The following is a 21,531-nucleotide window of genomic DNA, read 5'->3' on the forward strand; positions in this document are numbered from 1 at the left end:
CAGTAGTGTTTCATCCCAACCACATAAAAAAAGAAAACAAAAACATCTGCCAAAACATCAAATAAAACTTAACAAACATTTCCAGAAACTGGTCATTGAAGGGGTACTTAGGGGGCAGTAGGAGTAAAGGGCTTGGAAGCTGCAGCAAGTGTTTGGAGAACGAGGTCTATTCGGGCATTTGGCGACTTTTGCTCATTGAGCAGTTCTGCTTTCAGGTTCTCTACTTGCACCCTGAGATCATTATTCTCCTTTGTCAAATGAGCCACTTCATCATTTAACACCGGAACCCCTTGGGCTTGCTGACCTTCCAGGATAGCATTCCTGGCCTTCAACCGACGAATCTCCTCAGCTGCACTGTTCTGAGCATTAATAAGCTGTGAGACGGTTGATGTACTTCCTACCCCCCCCCCCCATTCTTACACACATTCTTTTCCATGCACTCGCACTCTTCCAAAGTTGTCTGTGAGAAAGTCTTCTTCCTAGTCCCCACCTTGCCTGTCCCTAGTGGGACTTCAAAGAATTTGAACACTTGTGTAAGCAGGAACCTATAGGGAAGGCCATGATTACCATATTTTAAGGTGGCAACCTTTTACATGTGTTCAATCATAATAGCAGGCAGACTCATAGGAGTAAAACTATCAAGTTGCTCCATCAAGAATAGGTCAGACTTAGATGTCACTGACCTCCTCTCAGCTCGAGGTAATGGTACTTTGTTAACCAATTCAAACAGCAGCTGATAGACAGTGAGTAGCGCTTTCTTATGGATCTGGTCCCCCTTCTGGTTTGCATTGTCTTTTACCACGACATTTCTGAAGTTAAACTGACACACATCTTTTACACTAGACACACCAGTTGTAGGAACTTTTAGAATCTCTCCAAGCAACTTTACATCGAACACGATGTGTACCCCATTGACCAAAGCACAAATGTGGTCAGTCTCAACTGGAAAGAGGCTAGCAAAGAAGCTTTGTAGCTCATCCTCATATACCTTAGCTGCGTCAATTTGAAATAGATGCGCCCAGCATTGAAACTCGACCATTTCCAGAATTTGGCGCATTCCAGCCATTTCAGAGATTGCTGGGTCAAACGTACGACCCAGTAGAACTTTTTGATGCCTCAGGTGCTAAGAGCCAAGGCTGACTTCACTTCTCATTCTTTTCACAGAACCAGGTTCTTCAAAAGGTTCAAACTTGCATTTGCCGAACTTCTCTCCACTGAATTTTCCTTTTCCCTGGGATTTGACTAACATATCCTCATCAGACATTAAAAACTCACTCACCACCTCCTTCATCTTGGACATAGATGTTGACCCCTTCTCTATTGAAGTAGGCTTCATCTTTTTTGAATACTGTGTAACAAGTGAACCAGGTTCATCTGGGGTTTCCTCTTCCACCTCGACTACAGGGATCGCCTTATCACTTACAAGTACACCGTCTTTCACCAACATTCTTATTTTCTTCTTACTACTCTTCTTGCACTTTTGAAGGGCAAAATCATAGGCAACTTTAACTTGAAGCCTAGTAGTAGGTCGTTTGGTTTCAGACTCAGGGGTGGACACAACCCTCCGCTTACTTATGAATGCATCAATAGCCACATTATCTAGGTCTTCTTCATTACTGGATCTCATTTCAGGTGCTTGAATTTCCAGGGGCACAACATCGAATGCAGGAACAACACTGTCCTGGGAATGAGAGCCCTGAACTGGGTCCTTTGGAGAGGGATCAGGTTCCTCATGTGATGCCCTAGTAGTATCTACTAGTTCATCCCCTTCAACAGTTACAATGGCCCCTTCTTCCCCAACACTTTGTGCCTCATTTTTCTAAGAGGTGATCTCATGCAGTACACCATCAGCAGACACCACAAACACAGTTACAACATTTTTCTCTTCCTCAAATGGTGCTACCACCACCATGAAATCAGTAACAGCGATGGCAGAACTCTTTGTGACCTCAGGGTGTTGACCTTGTTCTCCACTTGGTTTTTGACTAGTAGGAGCCTCAGACGATGGGGAGAACGGAGTATCATTTTTAAGGGTTTCTGAATTAGGAGGAGACTGGAAAACTGGGTGAGGTGTGAGTGTAGTGGCAGGAGTAATAGTGGGTGAGGAAGGCTCAGTGGTAGTGGAAGGCTCCATAGATTGATCAGTAGTAGTTACGACTGAGGCAGGGAGATCGGAAGTTGTCTCAGCCATAGAAAGAAATGGTGTGATGATCCTTTTGGGAAATTCTAATGTAAGACTTATAGTTAGGAAGAACTGAAAATAGGGGTTTTAAGAGGAGAGGATAATTATGAAGAGAGAGGAATAGGCATCGGTTCTGAAATAGCGGTTGGGCGTGGAGAATTACAATATTTCAAAGGGAGATAGAACGATTTGAAAAGAAGAGACGTGACAGCAGGATCTGAAAAGTTGATGACATGGCAATTGTGTTTTGTACCCTTTTTAAGACGTGTATTAAAGGATGCACAGAACTACTAACCTTTGGTATAAGAACCAGGTTCTTGACCTTTTTATTTGAAAGAATCAATCCTCTTTTATCATTCATGCACTGCATCTACAGCTTCTATACTCATTATGTATGTTTACCTGCAATGGTATTGAAGTGAGTTAGACATGGCCAAAAACTCTTTTAGCCAGTTATTTCTTGAAGGTGAAAGCTAGAGAAAGAGGAATCAAGTTCTCAATTGGGCTTTAAAACCCCCAACTTCACTCTGTTTCTTTCAAACTGTTCCCTACTTAGCGCCTTGGTGAAAATGTCTGCAATTTGATCTTCTGTGCTACAGAACTTCATACATATCAGCCCTTTCTCCACATTGTCCCTCAGAAAATGATGCTTCACATCAATATATTTTGTCCTTTTGTGTTAAACTAGATTTTTGGCCATGTTGAGTGTACTGGTGTTGTCACATAGAAGGGGCACACTCTCAGTGAGTACCCCAAAGTCCTCCAGTTGCTGCTTGATCCATAAAAGCTAAGCGCATCAAGATGTTGCGGCTACATATTCAGCTTCAGCTATTGAAAGAGCCATTAAATTTTGCTTCCTTGTGCCCCAAGAGATAAGACATGAACCTAAGAAGTGAGTCATTCCAGAAGTGTTTTTCCTATCCACAAGATAACCTGCATAATCTACATCAGCATACCTAATCAGATTAAAATTGTCACCTGACGGATAATACAACACCAGGTCCTGTGTTCCTTTGAGATATCTCAGTATTCTTTTGGCGTCCTTCAAGTGAGATTCCTTGGGATTTAATTGAAACCTTGCCCACAGCCCTACACTAAAAACAATATCAGGTCTGTTGGCAGTGAGATAGAGGAGAGACCCAATAATGCCTCTATACATGGTTTGAATCACAGGAGATCCAGTTTCATCTATGTCCAGTCGAGTGGCAGTAGCAATGGGAGTGTCTATCACCTTTGATGCTTCCATGTCAAACCTCTTCAAGAGCTCCCTGATGTATTTTTATTGACAAATGGATATACCCTTTGGGATCTGTTTTACTTGAAGATCCAAGAACAAGTTCAGTTCCCCCATTATGCTCATTTCAAATTTACTTCCCATGAGTTTTGCAAATTCTTCACACAGAGAATTAGCTGTTGCTCCAAAAATGATATCATCAGCATAGACCTGAATAATGAGAATGTTCCTTCCTCGTTTCTTTAAGAAAAGAGTGTTGTCAATTTTCCCTCTTTTAAAGCCATTTTCCAAGCGGATCTTTGACAACATTTCATACCAAACTCGAGGAGCCTACTTTAGCCCGTACAGAGCTTTGTTCAGTTTAAACACATATTCAAAATGCTTATGACATTCAAACCCTGGGGGTTGCTTCACATAGACTTCTTCCTTAAGGAGTCCATTCAAGAATGCACTCTTGACATCTATTTGGAACAAGGTGAATTCCATTTGAGATGCAAAAGCGATTAGAATTCTAATAGCTTCCATGCGAGCCACTAGAGCAAATGTTTCATCATAGTCAATTCCTTCCTCCTGATTGTAGCCTTGGACCACTAGCCTGGCCTTGTTCCTTATGGTAATTCTATGTTCATCGAGCTTGTTTCCAAATGCCCACCTGTTTCCTATAATGGTTTGATCTGGGGGTCTAGGTACCAGGTGCCACACATTGTTTCTCTCAAACTGATGTAGCTCGTCTTGCATGGCTGTAATCCAATCTGCATCTTTCAAGGCTTCCTTGATATTTTTGGGTTCTATCTGGGAGAGAAAGGCTGAGAAGGCAAGTGAATTTCTGGCTATTGACCTAGTTTGTACTCCGGAATCTAGAGGAGTAATAATGTTGTCTATTGGATGAGAGCTTTGGTGTCTCCAATTAGACGTCTGAGGTTCATTCTAAGAGGAAGAGGGTATGTTTGGATGATTTTACTCTGTCCTTCTCCAGGCGCTAGTGGAGTTCCCTGAACCGCATCAACCACTCCTTCTTCAGCTTCAGTGGTTATAATTGAGGTGCTTGATTCTATTGAAGATGAGGCAGCGTTGTCTTCATTTAGCTCCTTTACTTGACTCATGTCAATGACTTCACCAGGGACTAGTAAGGGTTCTTCATCTTGATCTTCCTCAGCACTCTTCTCACATGATGGATAAGATTCATCAAAAATAACATGGACACTTTCCTCAACACATTGAGTCCGCTTATTATATATCTTGTAAGCCTTGCTTTGAGAAGAGTAGCCCAGAAATATTCCTTCATCACTCTTGGCATCGAATTTACCAAGCTGATCCTTTCCATTGTTGAGAACATACCATTTGTACCCAAATGTTCTTAGGTGAGTCAGCTTAGGTTTCCTTCCATTCAACAATTCATACAGGGTTTTGTTCAGAAGTGATCTGATCATGCACCTATTCACCAAGTAGCATGCAGTATTGACAGCTTCAGCCCAGAAGTTCTTTGTAATTCCACTGTCAATCTGCATTGTTCTTGCCATTTCTTCCAGAGTTCTGTTCTTCCTTTCTACTACTCTATTTTACTGGGGAGTTCTGGGAGCTGTGAAGTTATGAGTGATGCCATTTTCGTTGCAGAATTCATCAAATTTGACATTGTCAAATTCTGTCCCATGATCTGATCTAATGCATGCGACTCTAGACTCCATCTTCACCTGGATTTTCTTCATAAAGGCCACAAACACCTCAACAGTTTCATCTTTGGTTCAGAGAAACAGAGTCCATGTGAATCTGGAGTAGTCATCTACTATCACAAAAATATATCTTTTTCCTCCTCTGTTTTGCACTCTCATGGGTCCACACAGATCCATATGCAGAAGCTCTAGTGGCTTTGAGGTGCTCACATCTCTTTTATACTTAAAAGAGGACTTCACATGTTTTCCTCTAGCACAGGCATCGCAGACTTTTTGCATCTTGAATTGCGACATAGGCAGACCATGGACCAGGTCCTTCTGAATTAGTTTGTTCAGAAGAGAAAAACTTGCATGGCCTAGTCTTCTGTGCCATAGTTCAGCATCATCATCAACAACTTTCAGACAACTCGGATCACCACTTTGTAAGGCCTCAAAATCAGTGACATAGATGTTCTTGTATCTTTTGGCCACAAGAACTATGTCACATGTCACAAGATCAGTGACTGTACATATTTTGGACAAGAATTCCACCTTGTTTCCTTTATCACAGATTTGAGAAACACTCAGGAGACTGTACTTAAGCCCATTGACATAGTACACATTTTCAATAGAATGAGTGAGTGACTTCCCAACTTTTCCAACTCCAAGAATGTACCCCTTTTTACCATTGCCAAAGGATACACTACCTCCTTGCATGGCTTTTAGTGAAAGAAAGTCTGTGGTGTTCCCATTCATGTGCTTTGAATACCCACTATCTATGAACCATTGTTGACCACTTCCTTTTATTGTTCCATGCACAAGAGATTAAGAGTTAGTTTTAGGAACCCAAGCAAGTTTGGGTCCCTTGTAGTAGGCAAGAGGATGAATAAGAGTTCTCTTAGTCCATGCAGGTAATGTGCGTTTTTTGTGAGTGGAACACGGTCCCTCTTTTATAGTCACTATTTCAGCAAATACTTTGTTTTTCTGAACCGATTGATTCTCGGCCTGGACATCTTCCTTGTAGCGCCCAGTGTTCCCACATCGGGTACAGGGCCAGTTATCAGAGATAGTGACGTACTTACTATAAGGGTTGTGAGGAGTTTTCTCCCTTTGGAACTCTATTCCCTGCCTATTTTCACAATCATTAGTATGCAAGGTAGTAGTAGCTTCTGAGGACCAGTTCCACTTTAGGGACTTTTCAAGATCATTCTTTACTCTTTCCAGATTAGTTTGGAGTTGCTCGTTTTTCTCAATTTCAGCACACATCCTAGATCTCATAGCTTTCACCTCATTTTCAAGCCTAATGTGTTCCTCACTTGCTATCTCCTTTCCCTTTCAAGAATTTCCAGGTTTTGACTTAGTCCATGGTTTCACTATTGTTTCCTTTAGGTCTGCAATTTCTGCCAACGGATCATTCTTTTCTTTTCTGAGGATTTCAATGGTTTTCTTATGGTCAGTAACTACAGCCACTAAGTCGTCTCTAGTTTGTTCATATTCTCCTAATTATAAGGTCAAAGAATCCCTATCCTCCACAAGACTATGAAAAGCAGTGATTAATACATCAGCTAAAGACTTGAGTTTTTTTGGAGAATATATAGGATTTCAGATTTCTCTGAACATCCATGAAATTTACCTCTTTGTTGCCATTGTCTTCATCATCATCTGATTGAGCTATCAAAGCAAAAGTTGAGTCATATCCAGTCTTATCGCATTCAACTGCCATCATGGAATTATCACCAGTATCAGGTTCATCTTCAGACTCACTAGAGGAATCCCCCCATGTTGTAAGAGCCTATCTCATCATATTGTCAGCGGATCGTTTTCTCTTGAAGTCCTTGAAAGGAACCGGGTTCGTCTTAGCTGTTTTCTCATGGTAGTTCTTGGAGAATTCTTGCTTCAAGAGAGGACAGTCTTTCATGAAATGTCCAGGCTTTCCACACTTGTAACAAAGATCATAGTTTTTTGGTCTGTTAGAGCTATCCCTTTTTAGCATTTCTCCATTTCTTCTGACCATCTTCTAAAATATCTTGGTTAAGTAAGACATGTCACTATCTTCCTCACTTGAATCATTGTTATCAGCTTTAAGTACTAGGTTTTTCTCCTTCTTTGATTCTCTTCTTTCACTGTCTATCTTTCTCTTCAACTCATATGTCTTCAAGTTTCCGATTAGCTCTTCTATGGTCAGCTCCTGTAAGTCCTTTGATTCAGTAATAGCATTCACTTTGCTTTCCCAAGAACTAGGCAAAAAGCCAAGGATTTTCCTTACTAGCTTGTTTCTGGGAATAGTTTCACCAAGTGAGTGTAACTCATTTATGATGGAAATGAACCTTGTGTGCATATCTTGAATGGATTGATTGTCCCTCATTTTGAAGAGTTCATACTTGGTAGTGAGCATATCAATCTTAGACTGTTTTACTTGTGTAGTTCCCTCATGAGCTATTTGCAAAGCTTCACATATCTCCTTGGCAGTGTCGCAGGTGGAGATTCTATTGTCTTCAGGTCCTATTCCACATACTAGAATTTTCTTGGCACAAAAATTCTTCACTACAGCTTTCTTGTATGCTTCAGTGTACTCTTTGCTTGTTTTTGCCATTGAAAATGGAAGTTCCTCTAGTACCTTGGTTGGAACATAAGGACCATTGCATATGATATCCCATAACTCACAATCCTCATCCATGATAAAATCGTGCATTCTTATTTTCCACCACCCATAGTATTGTCCATTGAACTTGGGTGGTCGGTATATAGATTGACCTTCTTTAAAATTTGGTGGAGCAGCCATGAGGATCCTTCCTAGGTGTTAGCCTAATAGGAGGAACCTGCTCTGATACCAATTGTTAGTTTGTATGAGTCCATCAAATAGTAGAGTACCTGGTCCTCTACAAGATTCTTCTGAGAATGCTAATAAAATAGTACATAAATAAGGGAGATGATTTTTACATTGAAAAATCCCACACAAGGGGATCAAAAAATCACGACCTACACCTGTAGGATTTCAACTTCACTAACTTGTAAAAAACCTATTACAAGCCAAGCCACTTTGCAATGACTCCATTACAAAGAATTTACTCAACTAACTTGTGGTACTCTTACCACAAGCCACTTTGTGACTTCCTAGTTACAAAGGCTTTTACTAATTTGTGATGCTCTCACCACAAGCCACTTTGTAACTTGATAAGTTAGGATTTTAACATGTTTTATGCCCCTACTTGTCTATGCTTTGATCATCTATTGTTACAAAATAGTCCTAAAAGGCTCACAAGTTGTGCTTGATCGCAGGTTTGATCGACAAAGTGACAAAATGTCAAAGATCGTCTCAAAAAGGAGTGAAACCTGCTCAAGTATCAAAGACCAAGAAATATTGAGAAAAGAAGGCCTAGTGCGGACCGCGCAAAGTGTAATGCAGCCGCACTAGGTGGTTCAGAGAGTTGGTGAATCAGGACTAGAAGAAGCACGACCGCGGTACACATCTCGCGGTCCGCGGTGAAGGCTCCGCGGCCGCACTACTCTTTTGTGCGGTCTGCGGTCTTGAGGTTCAGAGAGATTGAGTTTGCAAAACCAGTGCCATGCGGTCGTGGTTGCGCGTACCGCGCCAACTCCCTCCGCGGTCGTGGTTGCGCGGACCGCACCAGCTCCTTCTGTGGCTGCGGTCCGTTCTATGCGGTCCGCGATGTCCAAGTTCAGAGAAGCAGAAGGAAGCCTAGTGCGGCCGCGGTCCATTTAATGCGGCTCGCACTGACCCCGCAGGGGTATTTTTGTCCAGTTTTTTCAGCCTAGTATAAATAGATCATTTTACCATTTTTTAGGTATTGAGACATATCAGACAACAGTTGCGCTCGTGAGAACGAATTTTGTAGCCATTTTTGGCACTTTTGCTTTACATTACCATAGATTCTTGTATTTTAATTTTAGCAATTAATTAATATGCTTAGTTCTTCATCTATTTCTTCAATTTCTTTATCTAGCATGAGTAGCTAAACCCATTAGCTAGGGTTGTGGCTCAATCCTAGTATGGGTAATTGATGGGTGTTGCCATCTAGTGTTAGATTGACTATGGGTGTTTGCTATTTGGGTTGATTTTATGTTTAATTCTAGAATTGGTGGTTGCAAACACTGATTCAAGCTTTGTGGGTTTAACTCTTCTTGAGAAAGAGAGTCTATAACCCCAAAATTGACCCAACAAGGAATTGGGATGGACTCATGAGAAATGATAGTCTCAATTAACGGGTTAAACCTCGAGAGAGTAATTACCCTACTTGAACCCTAGTTGTTTGGTCTAATTTGCCTACCCATTTGGTCGAGAGAGAGTCAATTGGGAAAAGTCACTTTCTCTACCGAGAGGTGTGAGAGTGGGTAAAATTGTGCAACGGTTATAGCATAAGCCCCAATTATGTCAATCGAACCTTAGTAACATCTACCCGTCAATTAGTCACCTAGGTAGTGTCACGACCCTAGTGCCCTTCTTCCCATTAGATACAACTCAGCAATATTCTCGTAGCATAATTTAGTGTTAATCAATAATTTTACAAAAATAGTTATAATTTGAAAACCCAAAAATGTTTGAAGTGACATTAGGAGTACAAACACATCTCTAGGATAGACATACAATCCAACTCCACTACTAGCTCCCCAAGGAATTCGATTCCGACCTTCATATCGGGTAAAAGCTATTGCGACCCGCTCCTCCTACCTTAGTGTAGCGTTGAGTTGGCAGAGATCATAACTCTACAGTTACAAAGGCTTTTGCTTATGACTAAACCTAGTCACAACATAAACTCAAGGAGTTTATGGATTTACAAGAGGATTCCTAATCAAACGCTTCTAGCTAAGCAGTTTAGGAGATACAACAAGTACAATCACAAAGTTACAACTCAACTAGGACAATAACAAGTATCTTTTAGGAATTGGTCCATAGTTGCATTCAACTTTGTTCTTCAAGCTTGTGAGGATTGATTTCTCTGTTTTTGGCAAGAAGCTTGAATGAGAATCTGAAACCGTCAAGTGATGTTTTGTATAAACTCATTGTAGGTACACCTTGATCACATTACTTGAAATGATGTGAGCACTTTATTTGGTTAGAGAATAAGTGGGCGCTGGAGACAGTGCAGTGCGGCAGAAACAATGCAGTCAGTCACTTCATTTTCAGTTGTGACCAATTGACTTGTATTGTGATGAGGGAACCATAAGGGTATCAGATCCTTTTTTGGGTTCCTAGTTCCTGAAGCTGTAACAGTTCATCTTTAGCTGGAATTCGTTAAGCTTGCAGTAAGTCCGAGTAGGTCAGGTTCCCTATCTGGTTCTTAACAGTAAGTTTGTTAGATCATCAAAACATAAGGCAAGAACATTTAAAACCTATCATATATATATATATATATATATATATATATATATATATATATATATATATATATATATATATATATATATATATATATATATATATATATATTATAAAATAGGGAATATTGTGAATTCGATAGTTTTATGGCAGCGATCGTCCCCTTAAAGGATTACTCTTTAGATATTATACATTCGTTTACTTTATTGCGAAAATAGTCTTCTTGAGTTATATGTGCCGCAATTGTTTTTCTTCACCAAGAACACACCTAGAATATCCTAGTTTTTCAATTTTGGAAACTTGAAATTCTTGTCTTTGGTGAAAATTAAAAGTTAGTGATTGGTTAAAGTTAAAATTATTTGAGTGTTGATAATTACGTTTAAGTTTTTAGGTTACACATTGATTTAGTGAGTTACTTTTAAAATCTCAAAACTTCATATTATTGTTCCCATAAGTGTCACGACCCCGGTTTGCCCTCCGTGAACCATCGTGACGGCACCTAGTCTCTACGACTAGGTAAGACTAACAATGCGGAATATAAACAATAACTGCGGAAGAAATAATTAAAACCGAAATAGTAAAATAAAATAGTGTTTAAGGTGCCGCTCGGCACATTCAATAACAACTCTCGAAGCTAACACAATTCCCAAAACCCGGAATCTCACAAATCACAAGCCAAAGGGTACATAAGAAGCTCTAACTCCGAAAATGTCTCAACAAAGGAAAATACTGAAAGGGCTATACTTATTACAGAAAGATAGAAAGGGACTCCTCGGTCTGCGTACGTAGCAGATATACCTCGAAGTCTCTACAGGAAACGCCTCCTTCCAAGGCTGACAGAACTAAGTGGGAGTACCTGGATCTGCACAACAAAAATGTGCAGAAGAGTAGCATGAGCACACCACAGCGATGCCCAGTAAGTATCAAGACTAACCTCGGTAGAGTAGTGACGAAGAATAGTCAAGACACCTATCGGTCTAATAAACAGTACAACTATAGGAACTATTGATCATGATATATATATATATATATATATATATATATATATAAAGGCTACACGAAAAGACTAACAATGCTACAGTCACAATAAGGGAAGGGGACAACAAGTAACAACGAACGTATTAAGAATGTAGACACATAAGAACGAGCAAAAAACACAACCCAAATCCTAAAATTACAATACAGTAAAGGAAAAACAAAACAATAGCTCAGATCCTACGACAGTGTTCACATCAGGTCTTATATTACCGAATCTCGGACAAATTATGACTCACGAGTCTCAGTACCTGAAATCTAACACTTGGCATTCCTGCGCCCCCATCAGCCTCACAGTCATACTGACGACTCACTTGCTAACTAGGGCCACTCTCACATATATAATAAATAACGAGGGTGTGCATTTATGCTTAGCAAAATCAGGAGGACTTTACGTACAATAGGAGTGTTCAACTACGTATATGCTTGTGCAAGTGTTTTAACATAATTTCTGCCAGCTAATAAGCGTGAAAAGAAGAACGAGCAGTAGTACAAAGTTTCCTCACAACTTTCACGAGATAAAGCTCATACTGGTAAGAGTGCCACAATCACAATATCCAACAACAAGGATGCCCCCAAGCCATCACAAATCATCACGATCAATCCCCGACATAGCCCACCTTATATCGCCATGTGTGCAAATAATAACATAATAAGTGCCCGCCTTGTTTTGCCACACGTGCATCATAATATTCCCACCTTGTCTCGCCACATGTGTAACCCACATATAAGCATATAAACATATCCATCCTTGTTACACCGCATGTGCAATATATCAATAACAACAATAGCACGGCAAATACCTCGTGCAACCTCTCAAAAACAACCGCACGGAAGAAACCTCATGCATCATAATATCAACAAATGCACGGCAGAAACCCCGTGCATCACAGTATCAACAACCGCACGGCAGAAACCTTGTGCACCACCATCACAAGTACAACAACAACAATGGCAATATATACAAGAGCACGACAAGTGAATCAACTCAAGAACTTTCGTTCACCAGGGGACGGTAAAACTAACTCACAAGGAATAACCGCAACAGAGAATACTAAGCGTAATAAGAACAAATCAACAAGGGAGGAAACAATATAAAGCAACGATTCCATAATATGTAGTTCAACAACAAGGAAGTTAACATGAATCAAATAATTTCAAATAAGGAAATGTCAATTAAACATAGGATATCTAAACTCGTTTTAAAGTTGGGCAAGTTACAAAAGATATACAACAATTTCAATTAAGGATGAGCAGCGAAAAGATAATCGTGACCTCAATTAAGACTAAATAATTACATGAGAGGTAATAATGATTTCCAGTAAAGATAAGAAGTTATGAAAGATAACGTGACAATAGAAGGGGTAAAGATCTTCAGTTAAGCAAAGTAAGAGTCAATTAGGCAATAAGAATGAACCATAAAGCAATTAATTCCAAGTAAGACATGTAGAGGTGAAACTAGTAATAAGGAATTCAATCATATCAAGAACAATTCATACTCGGTGAATATAAGGACCTAAGAACCTAAAAGGCCAATTTTCCACAAATAAGTCCGAGCACTCACTCGTCACCTCGCGTACACGGATTATAATCAATAGAGAAGACTTAAATCCTAAGGGGAAGTCCCCCACACAAGGTTAGGCAAGATACTTACCTCGAACCGGCTCAAAATCAACTAGAAACCACGTTCTTGCCACGAGTACTCGACTACAAATGGCCCAAATCTATTCAATTCAATTTCATAATGTAAATAACACTTCAAGTAACTGATTCTACAATTAAATTCTAAGCTAATACGCGGTATTATGTAAAATGACCAAAATGCCCCTCGGTCCCATGCCTCGGAATCGGATAAAATTTATATTTTTAGAATCCTCACACTCTCATGAGTCTAACCATATCAAAATTATCCCAATCCGATGTCAAATACCCAGTCAAAACCCAATCTCTAGGTCTAAGAACTTTTTCCCCAATTTCTACCAAAATTCCGAAATTAAAGGATGAATTTTAGAGAAGATTCATGGAAACTAGTCTAAACCGAGTAAGAATCACTTACCCAAGTTGCCCAGGTGAAAACCCCTTCAAAAATCGCCAAGAACCGAGCTCTAGAAGTCAAAATATGATGAAAATGGTGAAACCCTCGACTTTGGGATATATTCTGTCTGCCCAGGTATTTGTGCATCGCGATCGCGGGAGAAGAGTCACGATCGCGTAGAAGAAATTTTAAGGCTGCCCAGGTTGCTCATCGCGAACGCGGAGAAGAAAAATGTGAGGCTTCGCGATCGCGAAGGAAGAGACGCGAACGCGAAGAAGAAGAATGCAGGGCTTCGCGAACGCGAAGAAGGATTTCGAGGTGGTCAGCAACAATGCATCGCGAACGCGAGAGGCTGTTCGCGATCGCGAAGAAGGATATCAAAAGTAGCAAAATAGCAGTTCCAAAATGGGGGGAAAATGATCCGTAGCCCATCCGAAACACACCCGAGGCTCCCGGAACCCCGTCTAATCACACAAACCAGTCACATAACCTAACATGGACTAGCTCGAGGTTTCAAATCACACAAAGCAACACCGAAAAATGAATCAAACCATAAATTAAACGTATGAACTTTCAAATCTTCAAATTTCTAAACTCGTGCCGAAACCTACCAAATCAACCCGGAATGACGCCAAATTTTGCGGACAAGTCCAAAATGACATAATGGAGCTGCTCCAACTCTCGGAATCGCATTCTGACCCCGATATCACAAAAGTCAACTATGGGTCAAACTTCTTCATTTTCCAAACTTGAACTTTTCCAACTTTCGCCGAAAAATGCCTCAATTTACCCTACGGACCTCCAAATCTGAATCCGGACGCGCGCCTAAGTCCAAAATCACCATACAAAGTTGTTGATATCATCCACAACCCATTCCGGGGCCGTTTACCCAAAGTCCAATTCCGATCAAATTTTCACCGTTCAAACTTCCAAAACTAGATTCCTTCTTCCAATTTGACTCTAAACCATCCGTTAACTGAATTCCACCATACACGTAAGTTGATACTCATATTCTGAAGTTGTTCCAGACCTTATGCCGCTGGACGGAGCTTAATTTCTCAAAACAACTGGTCGGGTCGTTACATCCTCCCCCTCTTAAAACCAACGTTCATCCTCGAACGTGCTAAGATTCGCCTCGAAGTCCTCAAGTCACTGAATGCACACTCCCAACATACACCCTTGGGTAATCCCGCATCACCCTATTCCACATAAACCTGACAACATCATCTCAACTGAAATTTAGCCTTCCTAGCAATACCAATAAGCCTTAGAACCAGAATTCTCACCTCCCATCCATTTCCAAAAGACCCGATTCTGAATCCATACCCGGTATCAGTTTTAACCTGCTACTTCAATTCATTCCAACACCCATAAGGTACAACCACACAACATGACACATCATACATAGGCCCACAATACATTCCTGATAACAATACTTGCCCGAAATCAAATCCGCACCGGCCATAAGCCTCATATTCAATAGGAACTCTTTTCAAACCTCCACAATACTGGCGATGATACAATAACCACAAAAACCACATAACTAAACACTCGAATCACCAAACCTCAGCTAATACCAACGGACACACACCCCACAAGTTAAAACTCAAGAATCACAGAACGAAAATGACTGAATATGGGAAGAGAAACATATAAGGGGACTATCAAACAAGTCGGACAAGCGCAAATTTTCTAAAACACTAATCTACAAAACAATCTAACAAGAAAGAATGAAAGCATATAAAAGAATCACAAGGATGTTATACTGATATAACTCTCACCGCGGTACACAGCCCGGTATCATCACATCAAATCACATCAAATCATGAGGGTCCCGCCCTCAACTCTGAATCACAAGTAGGGTGCCCATCAAGCCATCTAGAAACTCTCACTAGATCAATTCCGTCAACAAAATTACAACACGGAATGGCTCCCACACCGGTGGAGCATAAAAATCACTGCTCGTAACCTAGAATACTCAAAAATTACATCAAACCTACCAAAACGGACAACAGGAATTTACTACTAGTCTTATAACTCCCGACAATGGCTAGAAATAGACGATATGCACGGCTATCACTCATAGAACCTCCCAACAGGATAATCACATAAACAAAGTGCAAATCATGAATCGCACCCATAAATGGAGCAATAAATAAGGGAACTCACCCCGATAAACATAACTGTAATGAACTATAGATAATGCCCCTCTATAACAAACTAAATTCATACCTATATGACATTAAGCTGGCGCGCCGGCCTCAAGCCTACTATATGAAACACATCAACGAGCCGGGCCTCCCCCTCTTGGGCACCCTCTACTCCCCTGAATACCTCGCTGTGACACATCAGTCCAAAGTCGGGGACAATCTCTCACCATATGGCTAGTATCTCCACACTCAAAGCACCTTCTCTGCTGATGAGGCGGTGGGAACTGTGCGGTACGGGTATTCCGAGACCCATGAACACCTGAGTCACCATGCAAAGCCTGAAGTGTGAACTGAACTGGATGACCCACAAAACCTCTACCATGACGCACCCTGCCTCCAAAATAAGGACTAGTATATCTCACCGGTCTACGAGGTCTCCTCGCCTCCTCAAACTCTCTCTCTTGATCTCACCTGCCCTATCTCTCATGACCCCGTCTGTCCTCTCTCTTCCTAGTATGCATACCCTCTATCCTTTTGGCAATGTTCACCACCTGTTGATAAGAAATATCCATCTCCAACTCACAAGCCATGCTAGGCCTGATGCTGGTAATAAGCCCCTCAATGAGCTGGCAAACCTCCTCACGGACAGTAGAAATAAAGGCTGGGGCATGCCTAGCCAAGCTGGTGTAATGGACAGCATAATCTGAGACGGTCATAGTACCCTAGCGCAAATGCTCAAACTCCACGCGCCATGCATCCTTGAGGCTCTGAGGGACAAACTCTCTCAGGAACATATCTAAAAACTGGGTCCAAGTCAGTGAAGCTGCCTCGTCTGGACTGTCTAACTCATAGGTGCGCCACCAATCATAGGCGGCTCCTCGAAGCTGGAAAGTAGTGGAGGAAACCCTGCTCGATCTTGAGATTCCTATAGTATGGACAATGCGGTAACACTCATCAAGAAATCCCAGAGCATCCTCCGATGGTAGACCACTCAACTCAGGAGGTTTGTACCTCTTGAACCTCTCAAGCCTTAGCTGCTCCTGCTCGGAAGCCGCTGTCATGCCCTCAGGCTAAACTGGCACTACAGGCGGTGCAGGAATAATCTCAGGGACCTGCTCGACATGCACTCGCTACTCAGGAGTGCGGGCGGCAGAAGTCTGTGCTCTTCCCCCAGCCTGGGATGTGGTTGCAGCAAGGGGAAGTAACCCCGCCTGAGCCAAAGTAGTGTATATGCTCATGAATTGTGCCAAAGTCTCCTGAAAGGCTGGAGTAGTAGTAACATTAGGCGTGTCAGGTGCCTGGACTCCGGCTGGATCTGCTGGTGGTACCTCGGTGGCAACTCGTGTGGGTGCTCTAGCTGCACCACATGCACATCATCGGCCTCTACCCCGGCCCCAACCTTTGACGGCTACAGTAGGGGGCGCGGGTGCCTGATCATCTCGGGTAGCACGTGTCCTCACCATCTGTGAGAGAATGGAAGACAGAGGTTTAGGATTGTGATGTCAAAAATCTCGCACAACAGGGAGATCAAATGAAGTGAAATTTTCCTAACTGTTACATAGCCTCTCGCAAATGAGTATAGACGTCTCCGTACCAATCCACGAGACTCTAATAAACCGGCTTGTGATTTGTGACTCCTTTGAACCTAAAGCTCTGATACCAACTTGTCACGATCCCGGTTCGCCCTCCGTGAACCATCGTGACGGCACCTAGTCTCTACGACTAGGTAAGCCTAACAATGCGGAATATAAACAATAATTATGGAAGAAATAATTAAAACAGAAATAGTAAAATAAAACAGTGTTTAAGGTGTCGCTCGACACATTCAATAACAACTCTCGAAGCTAACATAATTCCCAAAACCCGGAATCTCACAAATCACAAGTTAAAGGGTACATAAGAAGTTCTAACTCCGGAAATGTCTAAACAAAGGAAAATACAGAAAGGGCTATACTTATTACAGAAAGATAGAGAGGGACTCCTCGGTCTGCGGACGAAGCAAATATACCTCGAAGTCTCTACAAGAAATGCCTCCTTCCAAGGCTGACAGAACTGAGTGGGAGTACCTGTATCTACACAACAAAAATGTGCAGAAGAGTAGCATGAGCACACCACAGCGGTGCCCAGTAAGTATCAATACTAACCTCGGTAGAGTAGTGACGAGGAACAGTCAAGACACCCACTGGTCTAATAACGGAAATAAACAGAAGAAACTCCGGTTCCCATGATATATATATATATATATATATATATATATATATATATATATATATATATATATATATATATATATATTTATATATATATATATATATATATATATATGCTATAGTCACAATAAGGGAAGGGGACAACAAGTAACAATGAAAGTATTAAGAATGAAGACACATAAGAACGAGCAAAACACAACCCAAATCCTAAAATTACAATACAATAAAGGAAAAACAAAATAATAGCTCAGATCCTATGACAATGTTCACATCAGGTCTTATCCAACAATTTCCTCGAATTACCGAATCTCGGACAAATTACGACTCAGTACTTGAAATCTAACACTTGGCATTCCTGCGCCCCCATCAGCCTCACGGTCATACTGACGACTCACTTGCTAACTATGGCCACTCTCACATATATAATAAATAACGAGGGCGTACATTTATGCTTAGCAAAATCAGGGGGACTTTACGTACAATAGGAGTGCTCAACTACGTGTATGCTAGTGCAAGTGCTTTAACATAATTTCTACCAGCTAATAAGCGTGAGAAGAAGAACGGGCAGCAGTACGATGTTTCCTCACAACTTCCACGAGATAAAGCTCATACCAGTAAGTGTGCCACAATCACAATATCCAACAACAAGGATGCCCCTCAAGCCATCACAAATCATCACGATCAATCCCTGACATAGCCCACCTTATATCGCCACATGTGCAAATAATAACATAATAAGTGCCCACCTTGTTTCGCCACACGTGCATCATAATGTTCCCACCTTGTCTCGCCACATGCGCAACCCACATATAAGCATATAAACATATCCCTCCTTGTTACACCGCATGTGCAATATCTCAATAACAACAATAGCACGGCAAAGACCTCATACAACCTCTCAACAACAACCGCACGACAGAAACCTCGTGCATCACAATATCAGCAAATGCACGGCAGAAACCTCGTGCATCACAATATCAACAACCGCATGTCAGAAACCTCGTGCACCACCATCACAAGTACAACAACAACAATGGCAATATATACAAGAGCACGACAAGTGAATCAACTCAAGAACTTTCGTTCACCAGGGGACGATAAAACTAACTCACAAGGAATAACCATAACAGAGAATACTAAGCATAATAAGAACAACTCAACAAGAGAGAAAACAATATGAAGCAACAATTCCATAATATGTGGTTCAACAACAAGGAAGTTAACATGAATCAAATAAGGAAATGTCAACTAAACATAGGATATCTAAACTCCTTTTAAAGTTGGGCAAGTTACAAAAGATATACAATAATTTCAATTAAGGATGAGCAACGGGAAGATAATCCTGACCTCAATTAAGACTAAATAATTACATGAGAGGTAATAATGATTTCCAGTAAAGACAAGCAGTTATGAAAGATAACATGACAATAGAAGGGATAAAGATCTTCAGTTAAGCAAAGTAAGAGTCAATTAGGCAATAAGAATGAACCATAAAGCAATTAATTCCAATTAAGACATGTAGAGGTGAAACTAGTAATAAGGAATTCAATCATATCAAGAACAATTCATACTGGGTGAATATAAGGACCTAAGAACCTAAAAGGCCAATTTTCCACAAATAAGTCCAAGCACGCACTCGTCACATCGCGTACACAGATTACAATCAACAGAGAAGACTTAAATCCTAAGGGGAAGTCCCCCACACAAGGTTAGGCAAGATACTTACCTCGAACCGGCTCAAAATCAACTAGAAACCATGTTCTTGCCATGAGTACTCGACTACAAATAACCCAAATCTATTCAATTCAATTTCATAATGTAAATAACACTTCAAGAAACTGATTCTACAATTAAATTCTAAGCTAATAGGCGGAATTATGTAAAATGACCAAAACGCCCCTCGGGCCCATGCCTCGGAATCGAATAAAATTTATATTTTCAGAATACTAACACTCTCACGAGTTTAACCATATCAAAATTATCCCAATACGATGTCAAATACCCAATCAAAACCCAATCTCTAGGTCTAAGAACTTTTTCCCCAATTTTTACCAAAATTCCGAAATTAAAAGACGAATTTAAGAGAAGATTCATGGAAATTAGTCTAAACCGAGTAAGAATCACTTATCCAAGTTGCCCAGGTGAAAATTCCTTCAAACATTGCCAAGAACCGAGCTCTAGAAGTCAAAATATGATGAAAATGGTGAAACCCTCGACTTTGGGATATATTCTGTCTGCCCAGGTATTTGTGCATCGCGATCGCGGGAGAAGAGTCGCGATCGCTTAGAAGAAATTTTAAGGCTGCCCGGGTTGCTCATCACGAACGCGATGATGAGCTCGCGAACGTGGAGAAGAAAAATGCGAGGCTTCACGATCGTGAAGGGAGAGACGCGAACGCGAAGAAGAAGAATGCAGGGCTTCGTGAACGCGAAGAAGGATTTCGAGGTGGTCAGCAACAATGCATCACGAACGCGAGAGGCTGTTCGCGATCGCGAAGAAAGATATCAGAAGCAGCAAAATAGCAGTGCCAAAATGGGGAAAAAAGATCCGTAGCCCATCCGAAACACACCCGAGGCTCCCGGAACCCCGTCTAATCACACAAACCAGTCACATAACCTAACACGGACTCGCTCGAGGTTTCAAATCACACAAAACAACACCGAAAAACGAATCAAACCATAAATTGAACTTATGAACTTTCAAATCTTCAAATTTCTAAACTCGTGCCGAAACCTACCAAATCAACCCGGAATGACGCCAAATTTTGCGGACAAGTCCAAAATGACATAACGGAGCTGCTCCAACTCTCAGAATTGCATTCCGACCCTTATATCACAAAAGTCAACTATGGGTCAAACTTCTTCATTTTCCAAACTTCAACTTTTTCAACTTTCGCCGAAAAAATGCCTCAAATTACCTTACGGACCTCCAAATCTGAATCCAGACGCGTGCCTAAGTCCAAAATCACCATACGAAGCTGTTGATATCATCCACAACCCATTCCGGGGCCGTTTACCTAAAGTCCAATTCCGATCAAATTTTCACCGTTCGAACTTCCAAAACTAAATTGCTTCTTCCAATTTGACTCTAAACCATCCGTTAACTGAATTCCACTATGTGTTTAAGTTTTTAGTTTAAACATTGATTTAGTGATTTGCTTTTAAAATTTCAAAACTTCATTATTGATCCCATAAGAAATTCTTGTATAAGTAAAGTAAGTTACTAATTTTGTTTCAAAGTCCTAATATTAGTATATGAGATAGTAATCAGTACACCTTAGAGCTTGATTTATAGTCGAAGTTTCAACAAATTAAATTGTGAATCACTATTTTTATCCGATATGAATTACTTGTTTGAAAGAATCATTTAATTTTTTTAAAGAGTCTAAAATTTAATGAATTCCAGGATTATGCCTTTCTATCTTTTGACTAAAGAAAGCTACGATTTTCGAGATATCAACTCCTAGCTATCTCCTGAAATATTTTTTTGTTTAATACAATTAGTATACAAGAGAATCCTTCCGAATAATATCCTAACATCTAAAGCAAATTTTTTGTAGGAAAAATATCGAGCTAATACGACTTGCAAACTTTTAGTGCTAGAATATTATTTTAAAGATTTATTAGAACTCAATATTTATATCTAACAAATGAATACAAGATTTATGTGATTTAAACATATATTTATTATTTAATACA

Source organism: Nicotiana tabacum, chromosome 16, assembly GCF_000715075.1.
Source record: "Nicotiana tabacum cultivar K326 chromosome 16, ASM71507v2, whole genome shotgun sequence".
Taxonomy (NCBI): domain Eukaryota; kingdom Viridiplantae; phylum Streptophyta; class Magnoliopsida; order Solanales; family Solanaceae; genus Nicotiana; species Nicotiana tabacum.